This window comes from Bos indicus x Bos taurus, chromosome 28 (genome assembly GCF_003369695.1).
Source record: "Bos indicus x Bos taurus breed Angus x Brahman F1 hybrid chromosome 28, Bos_hybrid_MaternalHap_v2.0, whole genome shotgun sequence".
NCBI lineage: Eukaryota > Metazoa > Chordata > Mammalia > Artiodactyla > Bovidae > Bos > Bos indicus x Bos taurus.
Window position 1 is genome coordinate 35,042,768 of NC_040103.1, and position 13,275 is coordinate 35,056,042.

General features: G+C 42.6%; 1 pseudogene; it reads left to right on the forward strand.

The window, feature by feature from the left end:
* Window positions 1-3,289: 3,289 nt before the first annotated feature.
* LOC113885389 lies at window positions 3,290-4,188 on the forward strand (annotated as a pseudogene).
* The last annotated feature ends 9,087 nt before the right edge of the window (window positions 4,189-13,275 follow it).

Genomic DNA, 13,275 nt, shown 5'->3' on the forward strand with positions numbered 1-13,275 from the left:
TGACCTGAGTAACTTTGGAGATGAAATAAGAGTAGAAGCAAAAGAAACTGCATAATCACTATTTTCTAGTTGTACTCTATTCTTTCCCATGACTTTACAGATTAACAGTTCTGATGATCTATACATGTGTAGTGGAAGTGAGTGAGTAGGTAAATGAACAGGTAAATGGTCATGGTTTCTCACTGTTGGAGTGGGAGGTTACAAATGAGTGAGAAGAGGCTAGGATGATCCACTTCTTAATGGATTAGAGTGGAAGGGGAAGGAAATGGGATGAATTTATGTTTAACTTAATATACATACCATATAGATGTTTACATACAGAACTATTTATAGATGTGTGTGTGTGTATGTGCGTGTGTGTGTGGTTTAGTATTTACACACACAATTTTTCTTCTGTCAGCTGAGCAGGCCTAGAAGCTACAACATCCCAATATCAGTGAGCATATCCAGCACCCAGATCTTGTTTTCCAATACCCCTCTCCAACAAAAGGAACCAGGACTCCTTGGAAAAATGGATGGTTCTAGAGTTGGGAAAGGAAATATACAAACAAGCCTGGGATCAAAAAGTAGGAAAGTGCTCACACATACACAATACACACAATGGTGAGGGCATATCCAAGAGCAAGGATGACAGCTGGAAAAGCTCCTAACAGCCGAAGTTGGAACAATTTGAGCAACTAAAGTAATATTGGATTATAACTCAAAGTATAAAATAAATGCTCCTGAATTCATACTGATACAAATAAGGACTAAATAAATAATCAGAGAAGACTAGTCAAATCTCCTGTACAGAAGAATTCCAAATAATTTATGCACATAGTTGCCCTCAAGAAGTAGAGCATAACACCCAGTCCTTAAATATGGGTTGTGCATAGTGACTTCCTTCCAAAGATTACAGGGTTGGGAGTGGATGGACAGATTCACTTTAGAAGGGAGAAACCTGACAGTCGGTGGTGTCTCAGTCAGGTAATCAAAGTTAATATCATCGGTGATAAGCCATGTTGATATCATGTCCTTTGGATACAATATGATGAGAATGGTGCTGTGCCTCTGTGGTCTTTCTCTTCAAAACATGTAACCCAAGTGTCATCACCAAAGAAATATCAGAGAAATCCCAGGTGAAAGACATTTTACAAAATACCTGAAAAGTATTTCTCAAAACTGAAGATAATAATAAAAAACACAAAAAGTGTGAGAAATTGTCATAGCTAAGAGGAGCCTAAAGAGACATGACTACTAGATAGAAAGTTTATTTTTTAAACCCATGGAAACAATAAATGTTAGATAATGCTAGCTAGAACACAGAACACCTTGAAGAGTCTACTCAAATAAAATATAGGCAGGAGGGATAAGTTGGGAATTGGGATTGACATATACACACTACTATAAAATGGATAACTAATAAGAACCTGCTGTATAGCACCAGGAACTCAGTACTCTGTAAAGACATACATGGGCATGGAATCTAAAAAAGAGTGACTATATGTATATGTATAACTGATTCACTTTGCTGTACAGCAGGAACTAACACAACCTTGTAAATCAACTATATTCCACTGCTGCTGCTGCTGCCAAGTCGCTCCAGGCGTGTCCGACTCCGTGCGACCCCATAGCCGGCAGCCCACCAGGCTCCCCCATCCCTGGGATTCTCCAGGCAAGAACACTGGAGTGGGTTGCCATTTCCTTCTCCAGTGAGTGAAAGGGAAAAGTGAAAGGGAAGTCGCTCAGTCATGTCTGACTCTTAGTGACCCCATGGACTGCAGACTACCAGGCTCCTCCATCCATGGGATTTTCCAGGCAAGAGTGCTGGAGTGGGGTGCCATTGCCTTCTCCAATATTCCAATAGAAACTAGTTAAAATAAAATGTATAGAAATACTTTTTGATAGGAATTTTTCATTCAAATTCATTCATTATAAATACAGACTGAGGATAATAAAGCTGGATCTTTGGATGAACAAATGACAGAAAAGTATACATTTTAGTAAAATCTTATTTTAGGGTGACAAAATAATCTCATCAAATTCTTATTAAAAGAAGATGATTAGAAACTAGTGTGAATGATATCTTATCTAGTATCACCACTTCTAATTTAAAAATTTAAGCCTACAAATAATATGAAAAGACATTAGATGTTATTCTTGTTGAGTATTAAAACACTGGGGGAAAATGAAAATTTCCTCATGGAATAAACTCATAATGTTTTATGCCCCCAAAAGTCTAAAAAGCAGTTTAATCCCAGACCCATTCCCTGCCTCACCAGACAGGTGGTAAACTGTTCTGCACCTCAGCAGAAACCTGAAGCTTCACTATCTGAAGATAAAATAAGGATTTCCAGACAGGAAGAGAGCAGACATAAATGAGTATGGAGTATTTAAAATAGGGATGAAATGGAAATTTACTTATTAGATGTTGAACTTCTAGGCTTCTTCTCCCATTCAAATCCCAAAGTACTAGTAGCGAGGTCCAGCAAGGACTGGATAAGAAGTCTCCCCTCAAAAATGTTGGCCCAATTACCCTAGAAAGAAGCACACCCTCCCCTCCCCCACATCCCCAAACACAAACACAGACAGAGTGTACAGTCAGATTCTGGTGTCTTCCTCAGACAAGAAGGCAAACAAGAATCCCCTGTTGTTAGGGGAGAGCCTCTACTAAGAAATAAAAGCACTTTGGAAAAAAACAGAGGGTTGCAGGGAGAGGAACACTTCAGGAAAAAACTGTCATGAATATCTTCAGAGAGATGGGAAGAATTTTTCTATACATGAAACAAAAAGAAGGAACTATTAAAAAGAACATGTAGAGAACAAAAATGAACTCTTAGAAGTTAAACATATAATAATAATAGAAGCTCAGTACATTAATAAAATAAAAAGACACGTCAAAGATTGAGAGAAAATATCTGCAAAACACAATTTGATAGAGGCTTATGTCTAAAATATACAAAGAATTCTTAAAACTGAACAATAAAAAAACCAACCAACTAAAAAATAGGCAAAAGATGTGAACAGATACCTTCTCAAAGAAGATATATTGATGGCAAATAAACATATGAAAAGATGCTCAAAATTATATGTCAGTGACTTACAAATTAAAATAGTGAGATACCGCTATACACCTTGGAGAAGGAAATGGCAACCCACTCCAGTACTCTTGCCTGGAAAATCCCATGGATGGAGGAACTGGTGGGCTACAGTCCATGGGGTTGCAGAGTCGGACGTGACTGAGAGACTTCACTTTCACTTTTTTCTCACTATACGCCTATTAGAATATCTGAAAGCCTGATCACACCAAATGCTGGTGAAGATGCGAAATGACAGGAACTCTTATTTATTGCTGGTGGGAATGCAAAATGGTACAGCCACTTTGGAAGACAGTCTGAAATTTCTTACAAAACTGAGTATAGATTTACCATACAATCCAGAGATGGTGCTCCTTGCTATTCACTTAAATGAGTTGAAAACCTAAGTCCACACAAAAACCTACACACAAAGGTTTACAGCAACTTTATTCAGAGTTGCCAAAAGCTAGCATCAACCAAGATGCCCTTCAGTAGATGAATTAAAAAGTATCATTACAGCCCAGTCTCTCAGCTCCTTCACAGTAGCTGTCTCTTTGGCCTTTTTACGTCTTCATTTCCAGGACTTGAATTTACTGCCATGCCCTGAAGAAGGGAAGCTCTTTGTGGGAGGACTCAACTTCAGCCCTGATGGGCGCACTCTGGAAGATCATTTCAGCATCTTCTGACCTGTTTCTGGGGTGGTCAAGGTCAAAGACTGGAAGACACAGCTATCCCAGGGTTTTGGTTTCACCACCTTCAACAGTCCAGAGTGTGCCTCTGATGCTATGAGAGCCTTGAATGGAAAGTCTCTGATAATTGTCAGATCCATGTAGACCACTCGGGCAAGTTGGCCTCGGGGAACAAGAGGAGGTGACTTTGAGCCTGTGGGTGTGGTCACAGTTACTCTAGAGGAGGTGGGGACCGGGACTATGGAAGTGACAAGTATGACAGTTGACCTGGAGGATATGGATATGGACATGGAAGATCCACAGACTATGGTGGCAGAAGTCAGGGTGGTTATGACCACTATTTAGGAGGAAATTACAGGGACAATTATGACAACTGAGATGCATGCACATCCCGTGTAGATACACAAAGAATAAAACTTCTGATCCAGGACCATCCTTCCAAATGGCTGTATTTATAAAGATTTTTGGAGCTGCACGGAAACATCTGTTTTTAGTACATCTACCTCTTTTTTCAATTGAGCTCCCAAGGTAGCTTGTTAAAGACCTTTCAGAAAGCTCCATGTGTTTTAAAATTTTTTTTCTCCTGTTTAAAGAAAAATTCTGAGACATTTGTAGAGTCTGGGTATTTTTTTCCTTTTTTACCACTTTTTCAGTTCAGGCTCCCAGGGTTATTTGGTTCTGACCAAAAAAAAAAAAAATGTTTAACTAGATGGATTGTTTTAAATAAAGCACATCTAGGAACATTTTTTAAAAACCTGTACACAATTTTTAATCATTGTTGGGAAATAATTTCCAACGGTTAACTATAAGAAATCAAGAACATGACTGAAATGTGAAGTGAAGTACTAGTCACTCAGTCGTGTCTGACACTTTGCGACCCCATGGACTGTTATAGCCTGCCAGGCTCCTCTGTGCTTGGAATTCTCCAGGCAAGAATACTGGAATGGGTTGCCATTCTCTTCTCCAGGGGATCTTCCCAATCCAGGGATCGAACCTAGGTCTCCTGCACTGCAGGCAGATTCTTCACCATCTGAGCTACCAGGGAAGGCCAAGAACATGATTACTTAGAGGTTTTTTCACTGCAGCACTCTGTCTGATTATATGGAAGTTTCTTTTTTTGTTTGTTCGGCTGTGCTGCATGGATTGCAGGATTTTAGTTCCCTGACCAGGGATTGAACCTGGGCCACAGCAGTGAGAGATGGAATTCGTAACCCCTAGGCTGCTGGGAAACTCCCTCATTTTTTTCTTAATACTGAAAATAAAAAATGTTCTGTTGTGTCTCACGTAACATTTAGGATATCCTTCACCAGGATGATTAAAAAGATGAAACCTGAAAACAAAACAAAAATAACAACACAAGCAAGTTATTTTGAAATATGCAAGTAAATACCAGAATTGTTTAAACAATTGAAAACGGTTGCCTCTGGGGAAAAATTAATAGTGAGGATGGGGTGGAAAACTAGTTTTTGTTGTAATGACAGAAGGATTTGCCTCTTAAGCCATGTTAGTGGCTCCCTGTGATAAAAATTAAAAAATTAAAATTAAAAAGAAAATGACTGTAGAGAAAGGAAGAGACACAGATAGACTGAGCACCAGCTCGGAGTCAGTGTCGCTCCAGACCTGTTCTCATGCTTTGTCTCATGCAAACCCCGTCTGCCATAAAGGCATCTACCACTTTCCTATGATCCAGATGAGGAAACAGAGGCCCAGAGACGCCAAGAGCCTGCCTGGGGACACACGTCTAAGAGCTGCTCAATCTGTGCATTCCTCTGTTTCCACCACTTTCAGCAGCTCCTACTAGCACATTATTATCATTTTCTCTGGGTTAGTTCCTCTACGGAGAAAAGGTCTTCCCCCAAAGCCTTCCTCCAGCCTCTGCTGACTTGGGGACAGAACTTTGTCAGTGACTTGATACAATCCAGATGGAAGGTTCCACTTGGCTCCCAAAGCATGCCTTTTGGGAACACTGAGATTTGCAGATAAGCCTTGGGATGTGAGTGGAGAACAAGTAAATAGGAGGGGATGGAATATGAAGGCTGAGAGAAGGACAGTCACTCGGGGATGCGTGTGAGCCTGACGGAGCAGCTCCTCCACAGCTGTCAGGCCCACGGCCAGGCTTTGGGGCTCGGCCACCAGCCCAGAATCTTAGAGTCACAGACACATGCGCTCCACCCATTCACAAATTCCGGAAACGCTTTTGAAGACCCAGGGGCAGGCAGTGGGGTGGGAGCTAGGGTATGGTGTTGAATCAGACACAGACCTCTGCCTTGAAAGGTTCATAGACTAGCAAATGAGACAGAAACATGTACAGATGGATAGCCAAATATTTATGATCCAGTGGGATCATAAATAAACATTACAGGGACAGAGTACAGGAAGAAGACAAAAGAAGAGTCCTTGTTATGGAGGAACTGACATAGGGCTGGGTCGTGATAAATGAACAGACGCATGCCAGCAAAAGAAGTTGGGAGGGGCCCCCTAGGCAGAGAAAAGAGCAGGTGCAAAGGCACAGCAGCTCGAATGGATGGTGAATCACAGAAGCACGATGAAAGGAGCTCTCACGGCTCTTTGGAGCAGCCCCGTGGAGCTCGGAGGAGCTGTGTCCTGAGATATGGCATTCATTCCTGGTCACTCTCCTTCCTTGTGCTGTGACCTAAACAAAGTCATCTTGCCTTTCTGAGCCTCAGTTTCTTCCTATATTATAATGGGGATGGTTTATTTTGATTTTTTAACAACATGAAAATAATATATTACACTGTAGGTTTTTTTTGTAATTAAAAAAATGTTATGCCCATTATGTCATGGAAAACAAGGTTCTTGCTCCAGTCCTTTCTACCACTGACTCATTGCCTCAAGGAAACCTCGTTTAACCATTTATCTTATTATTTAGGTGATAAGCCTCTGAAACACTAAATAAAATGCTGATGGTTCCATTTATTTTTTAAAATATATGTTTATCTTATTTATTTGGCTGTGCCGGGTCTCAGTTGCAGCAAGAACATGGGATCTTCACCCTGCAGCTGTGGCGTGTGGAATCTTTAGTTGTAATGTGTGGATTCTTAGCCAGCATGTTGCCTGACCAGGGAACTAGAACCCAGGCCCCCTGCATTGAGAATGCAGAGTTTTAGCCACCAGGGAAGTCCTGTGGTTCCATTTGTTGATTTACGGACTTTAGGTAATCTATGGATTCCCTGGTATGACAAACAAAAATTTAGTTCACAAAACATCCTCCTTTTTCTCTTCCTCCGTTTCATCACCTGCCTGTGAATCTGTCTAGTCTATGTCTTCTGTTTACCTCTGAACATTTAAAGAATGTACTTACACTTCTATCCCTTGTTTTATCAACTCTAGTCAATATCTCAACAATCTTGAATGAGAATGAAGCTATTAACACACCTACTTTTTATTTCACTTCCCCATCTCTAACACAAGTATTCCGCTGACTATGCATTTATTTTTTTATTGTCAAAAATGTTAACATTGGCATTCTATCTTCAGTCATCACTAAGTTTCTATGCTCTGTAAATTGTTTCTAAAAGTCAAAAATAGTGTTTACATTCTTATGACTACATATGGTTTCCTATGTAATCAATAGGATACTGTAATTACACTGTGAGGCAAATGTGATAACCACTACACTGCGGAAACTATAATTACATTGTCTCTATTTTTTTTTCTTTTTTCCCTTGGAGCTTATAACTGCCTTTCTTTCTCCTTATATCGTCTTATTTTGCCCTGTCCCTAAGTTTTTCCAGTGTCTCAAGGATAATACGGAAGCTAGAGAATTTCTAGATTGTAAGCGCCTCGGGAGCTGGCATTTTCCTCTGTTTGGGCACTGCTGTGTATCCTCAATCTGCCATCTTGAACCTGAAGTCAGAATAGTTTTCAATCTACCTCTCAAGAGTATTTTAAAACTGCAGTTGTACCAAAACAACTTTATATATGTCAAGTACTATCAATGTAAAACTGTTATTTCCATTATTTCTATTTAATTTTATTGTTTTTGTTTAAATGCAGTAAGCTTCTCCATCACTTCCCAGATGAATGACTTCTTCAAATTCTGTGTGTGGTAACGAGAGGCTCACTTTCTATATTTAGGCATCTCTGATTCCTAGAACATCTTTCCTCTATGAAGTTTACATTTTCCTCACTGAAAGTTCTTGCTACTGGGTCTAGTTCTTCTTTCTAGTGTCTCAGAGTGTAGGGCAGCTCACTTCTTCATGGACCAGTCCTTCAGGACAGCCACATCACGACCTTCTTGGTGCTCATGTGTAGAATGTACTCCCAGCTCCTTCCTTCATCACCCCACCATGCAACTTTCCACCCTTCACTCGCATGACCTTGCTGCCCAAAGGGCAGCACCTACAACTGTCCACAGGTTCTAGGCCCATCTGAGTCCTCACAGCAGACAGTAGATATATGAATGGCATCATTTTCTTAAACTCTCAACCCTTAAAACATCATGAGGACCAAATGTAGAAAACCACCACCTCTCTCTTTCATTTAAAATGTCGTGTATCGATATTACACAAAATACGTACCAAAAGTCCAGTATTGATACTCTGCCTTAGTACTGCAATCACAACACAGCTGCCTAGCATGGAGTTGTTCTCAAACCAAGTCCTCACATCAGCTTGCTCCCCAAACTCCAGCCCAAGAACACAAGCTGGTCTGTGGTGAATTTTTCATTTGTTTGCACAAAACAGAAAAACTGAGGGCAACAGAATGAAAGTTCCATAAAGTTAAATTTATTAATGCAGAGGACTTTTCTTTATTTGGACACTCTGTTCCTCTTCCTTATTTTGGTATTAAAATAAAAAGTATCGATATTAAGATGTGTATTAAAACTGTTTTATAAAATGATGAGTGATTCCCACTCAAAGGTTCCAGGAACTACATTTTGGGAAAACTGAAGTGCAGATCAGATAATATTCTAATGGACTTCTTGGAAACTAAAATGTGGGGAGTCTTATGTAGTCTTCCAAATTGCAGACTGCGGTGGGGTAGATGGTACTTACAGGCCCTATTCAGTCCTGTCCGACTCCTTCCAACCCCACGGACTGTAGCCCGCCAAGCTCCTCTGTCCATGGGGATTCTCCAAGCAAGAATACTGGAATGGGTTGCTATGCCTTCCTCCAGGGGATCTTCCTGACCCACGTCTCCTGCTTGGCAGGCAGATTCTTTACCACTGAGCCACCTGAAAGACTTTTTAAAGATACGTTAATTCCATGTGAGAGGCTCAACCTCCAAGAATCAAATATGCTGTGTTTCCTCAAATGATGAACCCATTACAGAGAAATGACTATGGAGAACAGGGGAGAAAATGAGGAAGAGGTTTGATGGGGTAAGATCATGGAAAGCCTTCAACATTAGTTTTTGGTGCTGCCTGTGTATGAGAGGAAGCTGGGCTGAGTATGAAACATGCATGTTCCTGGGCCCCAGCTCCTGATGAGAGGTCTGGAGCAGGGTCCAGAAATGTATGTGTCTACAGACTGGTACCCGTGTGAGGGCTCTAAGGACCACACTTTGAGAACATGGAGTGCAGATGAGACCTGTCCACGAACAGAAGACCTGGAAGCTACAGATATCATGCATAGACTCAAACCTCTGATCAGATTGAGGGCTAGGAGCTGAGAACCTAGAGGCAACTCCTTACAGGCTCGGAGGAATGGGGGCGGGGAGAGCGGAGCTATCTTCTTTCTATCAGAGGAGAGGACATCCCAGCAAAGCCCCTTGTCCTCCCCCTGGTGTCTGAATGAGATACTGCAAGTCAAGGCTCACAGACAGAGCGATGGGTGAGCAGCTGCCCTGGGAAAGTGGACAAGGTTCAGCTCGTCTTGCCTCTTCCAGAAAACTTCTCTTAACTTTATTCTATCATCTATGCTCCTAAAGCCCTCATTTCTGAAACACACCACCTCTCTCTACCAAGCCTCCTGCTGATGTCTCTGAAATGGTTATTTTAATGCTTGTGGGGATGTAAAAAGCTTTATCTCAGAAAGCCTTGGGGATACCTTCTAAGCTGGAGATATGCATATAGTACTTAGAGTTATGAAGATAGCAACCAAGGAACAAATGCCAGCGATGCAGCTGGACAGGGAGAAAGGGAAAAGGAAGATAGAGTAATCTCTCATCTAATACAGCCAAACCTCGAGAGTAGATAAATTAGGATACAGCAGAAAGGTTGCGTACTCTGACTCTCCATTTCTATGACAGTGTGCAAAAGGCAAAATCTTGCAGACATAAGTTGGATCAATGGTTGTTAGGGAAGATTTGGGGATGAGCTGGAGAAGGTAAATGCTTTGTAATCAGACTTGGAGGCAGGAAGAGTGGAAAATATACTGGGGGGCAGAAGTGGGCTAGAGAAAGTCCCAGAAAGCATTCTACCTCTTAGGCCATGCCATAACGGTGGGGGAGAAACTTTTGGGCCATGCACAGCACTCTCCCAGCTCTGCCTTGGCAGCTAACTAATGTCTTAGGGATGTGAGAGGCCCAGGAAGAGACGCTGCCAAGGATTTCAAGAGGGGAAGGTCATAGGATCTTGTGTAGGAGTGAGAACAACAATAAGAGCAGCTGATGAACTTGTCTTCCAATGCAGGAGACATAAGAGACACGGGTTTGATCCCTGCATCAGGAAGATCCCCTGGAGGGGGGCATGGCAACCCACTCCAGTATTCTTGCCTAGAGGATCCCATGGACAGAGAAGCCTGGCAGGCTACAGTCCATCAGGTCACAAAGAGTTGGACATGACTGAGGCAACTTAGCATGCGTGCAGTACTTGACTCAAGCTTCCCACGCGCCAGGCATTGTGTGCTATAGACATCTAATCCTCACAGATGTTTTTGGCATTATTGCTGTTGTTGTTCAGTCTCTAAGTTGTGTCCGACTCTTTGTGACCCCATGGACTGCAGCACACCAGGCTTTCCTGTCTTTCACTATCTCCTGGAGTTTGCTCAAACTCATGTTCATTGAGTAGGTGACACTATCCAACCATTTCATCCTCTGTTTCCCCCTTCTCCTCCTGCCTTCAGTCTTTCCCAGCATCATTATTATCCCCATGTAACAAAGGAAACTGCTGGATCCCAGGCACGGTAGGTAGTCTGCACAGAGTAACACAGCTAAAAAGAGAGAAGAGGATTTGAACACAGGCACCTCTGGCTCCAGTGCCCTTGCCCTTACCCAACACCATGCAGGCCATATCCCATCATCCCAGTGATGGCAGAGTCTCTTCTGCCACCTTCCTCCCATGTGCCCATCCTGCTTTGGCTGGCATACTTCTGTTGGTGGGTACTCACAATTTCCCAGGGAAGGTCACACCACAATGGACTTGAAATTGACCTCAATGCATTTACCCATAACCCAGTTACTCCTTCCAGTCCTGAGTCCTTCATGCTGCCCATCAAACATTTCCATCAGCTCCTGGGCACTGGGGGGTTTGCACTTCCAGCCCCCTGAAACTACATGCTTCCACGTGACTTCCTTCAACCAATAAAATGTGAAGTTTTAGAAGCCAGTGTGCGGTTCACCTCTTGCTACAGTGTTGAGGGTAGTGGAGGGAGAGAGGGGGCTCTAGCCGAACTATTTCGAATCCTAAAATATGATGCTGTGAAAGTGCTTCACTCAATATGCCAGCAAATTTGGAAAACTCAGCAGTGGCCACAGGACTGGAAAAGGTCAGTTTTCATTCCAATCCCTAAGAAAGGCAATGCCAAAGAATGCTCAAACTATCGCACACTTGCACTCATCTCACATGCTAGCAAACTAATGCTCAAAATTCTCCAAGTGAGGCTTCTAGAGTAGGTGAATGGAGAACTTCCAGATGTTCAAGCTGAATTTAGAAAAGGCACAGGAACCAGAGATCAAATTGCCAACATGTGTAGGATCATAGAAAAAGCAAGAGAATTCCAGAAAAACATCTACTTCTGTTTTATTGACTATGGCAAAGCCTTTGACTGTGTGGATCACAACAAACTGGAAAATTCTTCAAGAGATGGGAATACCAGACCACATGACCTGCCTCCTGAGAAATCTGCATGCAGTTCAAGAAGAAACAGTTAGAACCAGACTTGGAACAACAGACTGGTTCCAAATAGGAAAAGGAGTACATCAAGGCTATACATTGTCACCCTGCATATTTAACTTATATGCAGAGTACATGATGGCACCCCACTCCAGTACTCTTGCCTGGAAAATCCCATGGATGGAGGAGCCTGGTGGGCTGCAGTCCATGGGGTTGCGAAGAGTCAGACATGACTGAGCAACTTCACTTTCACTTTTCACTTTCATGCATTGGAGAAGGAAATGGCAACCCACTCCAGTGTTCTTGCCTGGAGAATGCCAGGGTCGGCGGAGCCTGGTGGGCTGCTGTCAGTGGGGTCGCACAGAGTCGGACACGACTGAAGTGACTTAGCAGCAGCAGCAGCAGCAGAGTACACCATGAGAAACACTGGGCTGGGTGAAACACAAACTGGAATCAGGATTGCTGGGAGAAATATTAATAGCCTCAGATATGCAGATGACACCACACTTACGGCAGAAAGTAAAAAACTAAAGAGCCTCTTGATGAAAGTGAAAGAGGAGAGTGGAAAAGTTGACTTAAAACTCAACATTCAAAAAACTAAGATCATGGCATCTGGTCCCATTACTTCATGGCAAATAGATGGGGAAACAATGGAAACAGTGTGAGACTTTATTTTTGGGGGGCTTCAAAATCACTGCAGATGGTGATTACAGCCACGAAATTAAAAGACGCTTACTCCTTGGAAGGAAAGCTACGACAAACCTAGACAGCATATTAAAAAGCAGAGACATCACTTTGCCAACAAAGGTCTGTCTAGTTAAGGCTATGGTTTTTCCAACAGTCATGTATGGATGTGAGAGTTGGACCACAAAGAAAGCAGAGCGCCAAAGAATTGATGCTTTTGAACTGTGGTGTTGGAGAAGACTCTTGAGAGTCCCTTGGACTGCAAGGAGATCCAACCAGTCAATCCTAAAGGAAATCAGTCCTGAATATTCATTGGAAGGACTGATGCTGAAGCTGAAGCTCCAATATTCTGGCCACCTGATGCAAAGAACTGACTTGTTTGAAAAGACCCTGATGCTGGGAAAGATTGAGGGTAGGAGGAGAAAGGGATGACAGAGGATGAGATAGTTGGATAGCATCACTGACTCGATGGATGAGTTTAATTTGAGCAGGCTCCAGGAGTTGGTGATGGACAGGGAAGCCTGGCATGCTGCAGTCCATGGGGTTGAAAAGAGTTAGACACGACTGAATAACTGAACTGAAGTGAACTGAGGGGAGGGGAGGGAGGGTGGGGAATCATGTCTGGAGGAAAGCCCCCTTGGCTTGGATTCCTAAATGACTAGGATGAGCGGAGTCCCTCCTGTCCCGTACTGGGACATGAGCAAGAAATGAGCCTTGAGTGTGTAAGCCACTGAGATTTGGGGATTGTTCATCATCACAGCCAAACCTAGCCTGTCCTGACTGACTTGGTCCCACAGAGTAAGTCACTATGCTCCAAGCCAGCACCAAT